Raw genomic sequence first — 3,989 nt, 5'->3', positions numbered from 1 at the left:
GCACTAGCGTTCCACATGAGCCTTGCACACTAGCCTTGGACACTAGCCTTGCACACAGGCCTTGCACACTAGGCATGCTTGGGCGAGCTGATCCCGCATCAAGTCGACGGGTCTAGGCATTCTTGGGCGCAGATCCCGCATCGTCTCGTCGCGTCTGGGCGCAAACACGTCGCGTCTCGTTGCGTCTTCAGAAGTCGTCGCTAACAGCACCTTTGGTTGCCACTGGTGGTTAGGCTGGTTGGTTGCGCAAACCCTATAGGAGGGTGGCATGCTGGTGGGCGTTTTTGCCCGGATAGGCACTAGAATGTGCAGATTTTGGGCGTTTTTGCCTGGATAGGCTAAGGAATGGGCATGCTTTGGGCGTTTTTGCCCGGATAGGCACCGGAATGCTTGGCCTTGGCTTGTCCTAGCAAGGCATTGCTGGGTTGGGCTCCCTTGGCCTTTTGGGCGCCTTGGACGATGTCTTGCGAAGACCATGGGCACAAGGCCATGGCATATGGTGAGGAAAGGACCACGGTTGCAAAGGTTAGGCACCGGAATGCTTGGCCTTGGCTTGCCATAGCAGGGCATTGCTGGGTTGGGCTCCCTTGGCCTTCCGGGCGCCTTGGACACTGTCTTGGGAAGACCATGGGCACAAGGCCATGGCATATGGTGGGGAATGGACCACGGTTGCCAAGGCTAGGCATATAGAGAGGAATCGCATTTTTGCCCGGATAGGCACCGGAATGCTTGGCCTTGGCTTGCCATAGCAGGGCATTGCTGGGTTGGGCTCCCTTGGCCTTCCGGGGGCCTTGGACGCTGTCTTGGGAAGACCATGGGCACAAGGCCATGGCATATAGTGAGGAATGGACCACGGTTGGCAAGGCTAGGCATATAGAGAGGAATGGACCACGGTTGCCAAGGTTGCGCAAGTTTTGGGCATTTTTTGCCCGGATATGCCCAAGTATGCCCCGATAGGCCCGTTACGCCCCGGTATGAACGCGTATGCCCGGATAGACTCGGTATGCCTTGGGATACATGCGTATGCCCCGATAGGCTTGGTACGCCCCGATATGCGCACGTGTGCCCCAGTAGGGCTCGGTATGCCCCGGTATGTACGCGTGTGCCCCGATAGGCCCGGTATGCCCCGATAGGCCCGGTATGCCCCGATATGCACACGTGTGCCCCAATAGGGGTCGGTATGCCCCGGTAGGTACGCGTGTGCCCCGTAATGCACGTTTCGCAGATCTCCCCGCATGTCCCGCCCCTATATGTAATACTTACTTACTTACTTACTTTCTTTCTTGCTTGCTTGCTTGCTTGCAATGGTTGGGAGTGCCCGGCATGCCCCGCTGCAGAGACCAAGGGCGCAATGACTTGGCACCGCGGATGCCGGGACTCCGGCACTTCCCGTGGCACTGATGGTTGGTTCCAAAGACAAAAGGCCGTGCAAGGCCACCGCACCGCGGATGATTTTGCTCGTGCTGGCGCCGTTGTGTGGCCAAAGAACATGCGCGAATGCTCGTGTCGGAAGGGTTGGTGTCCTGGCCCCGCGGGTGTCACGAATGCTCGGTTGCGAAGACCATGGGACCAGAGCCATGGCACGTCGGATGATGGCTCCAGCTGGCGCCCCGGCACTTTCTGTGGCATTGATGCTCGGTTTCAAAGACAAACGTGCGCAGGGCCAGGGGACCGCGGATGACTGCTCGTGCTGGCCCCGTTGGGCGGCATTGATGGTCGGTTGCAAAGAAAATGCGCGATTGCTCGTGTCGGGGCCCGGCAAGCCAAGGCCAAGCGAGCCATGGCACGTCGGATGATGGCTCCAGCTGGCGCCCCGGCACTTTCTGTGGCATTGATGCTCGGTTTCAAAGACAAACGTGTGCAGGGCCAGGGGACCGCGGATGACTGCTCGTGCTGGCCCCGTTGGGCGGCATTGATGGTCGGTTGCAAAGAAAATGCGCGATTGCTCGTGTCGGGGCCTGGCAAGCCAAGGCCAAGCGAGCCATGGCAACGCGGATGATGGCTCGCTAGTGCTGGCGCCGTGCACAGTGGCCTCGCACACTCGCCCTGCACGCTTCCCTTGCACGCAGCCTTGCACACTAGCCTCGCATGCGAGCCTTGCACCCTAGCCATGCAAACTAGCCTTGCACGGTAGCCATGCACACAAGCCGTGCACATTAGCCATGCGCACAAGCCCCGCACACTAGCCTTGCGCACAACCCTTGCACACAAGCCATGCACTCGAGCAATGCACACAAGCCTTGCACTCAAGCAATGCACACAAGCCCTGGACACTAGCCTTGCACACGGGCCTGGCACACAAGCCTTGGGCACTAGCCTTGCGCACTAGCGTTCCACATGAGCCTTGCACACTAGCCTTGGACACTAGCCTTGCACACAGGCCTTGCACACTAGGCATGCTTGGGCGAGCTGATCCCGCATCAAGTCGACGGGTCTAGGCATTCTTGGGCGCAGATCCCGCATCGTCTCGTCGCGTCTGGGCGCAAACACGTCGCGTCTCGTTGCGTCTTCAGAAGTCGTCGCTAACAGCACCTTTGGTTGCCACTGGTGGTTAGGCTGGTTGGTTGCGCAAACCCTATAGGAGGGTGGCATGCTGGTGGGCGTTTTTGCCCGGATAGGCACTAGAATGTGCAGATTTTGGGCGTTTTTGCCTGGATAGGCTAAGGAATGGGCATGCTTTGGGCGTTTTTGCCCGGATAGGCACCGGAATGCTTGGCCTTGGCTTGTCCTAGCAAGGCATTGCTGGGTTGGGCTCCCTTGGCCTTTTGGGCGCCTTGGACGATGTCTTGCGAAGACCATGGGCACAAGGCCATGGCATATGGTGAGGAAAGGACCACGGTTGCCAAGGTTAGGCACCGGAATGCTTGGCCTTGGCTTGCCAAAGCAGGGCATTGCTGGGTTGGGCTCCCTTGGCCTTCCGGGCGCCTTGGACACTGTCTTGGGAAGACCATGGGCACAAGGCCATGGCATATGGTGGGGAATGGACCACGGTTGCCAAGGCTAGGCATATAGAGAGGAATTGCATTTTTGCCCGGATAGGCACCGGAATGCTTGGCCTTGGCTTGCCATAGCAGGGCATTGCTGGGTTGGGCTCCCTTGGCCTTCCGGGGGCCTTGGACGCTGTCTTGGGAAGACCATGGGCACAAGGCCATGGCATATAGTGAGGAATGGACCACGGTTGGCAAGGCTAGGCATATAGAGAGGAATGGACCACGGTTGCCAAGGTTGCGCAAGTTTTGGGCATTTTTTGCCCGGATATGCCCAAGTATGCCCCGATAGGCCCGTTACGCCCCGGTATGAACGCGTATGCCCGGATAGACTCGGTATGCCTTGGGATACATGCGTATGCCCCGATAGGCTTGGTACGCCCCGATATGCGCACGTGTGCCCCAGTAGGGCTCGGTATGCCCCGGTATGTACGCGTGTGCCCCGATAGGCCCGGTATGCCCCGATATGCACACGTGTGCCCCAATAGGGGTCGGTATGCCCCGGTAGGTACGCGTGTGCCCCGTAATGCACGTTTCGCAGATCTCCCCGCATGTCCCGCCCCTATATGTAATACTTACTTACTTACTTACTTTCTTTCTTGCTTGCTTGCTTGCTTGCAATGGTTGGGAGTGCCCGGCATGCCCCGCTGCAGAGACCAAGGGCGCAATGACTTGGCACCGCGGATGCCGGGACTCCGGCACTTCCCGTGGCACTGATGGTTGGTTCCAAAGACAAAAGGCCGTGCAAGGCCACCGCACCGCGGATGATTTTGCTCGTGCTGGCGCCGTTGTGTGGCCAAAGAACATGCGCGAATGCTCGTGTCGGAAGGGTTGGTGTCCTGGCCCCGCGGGTGTCACGAATGCTCGGTTGCGAAGACCATGGGACCAGAGCCATGGCACGTCGGATGATGGCTCCAGCTGGCGCCCCGGCACTTTCTGTGGCATTGATGCTCGGTTTCAAAGACAAACGTGCGCAGGGCCAGGGGACCGCGGATGACTGCT

The sequence above is a fragment of the Tasmannia lanceolata genome, unplaced genomic scaffold, assembly GCF_043159265.1.
Source record: "Tasmannia lanceolata isolate RefF3 unplaced genomic scaffold, GAP_Taslan_0.1 ptg000002l, whole genome shotgun sequence".
NCBI lineage: Eukaryota > Viridiplantae > Streptophyta > Magnoliopsida > Canellales > Winteraceae > Tasmannia > Tasmannia lanceolata.
Note: the sequence above shows the minus strand (reverse complement) of the source record.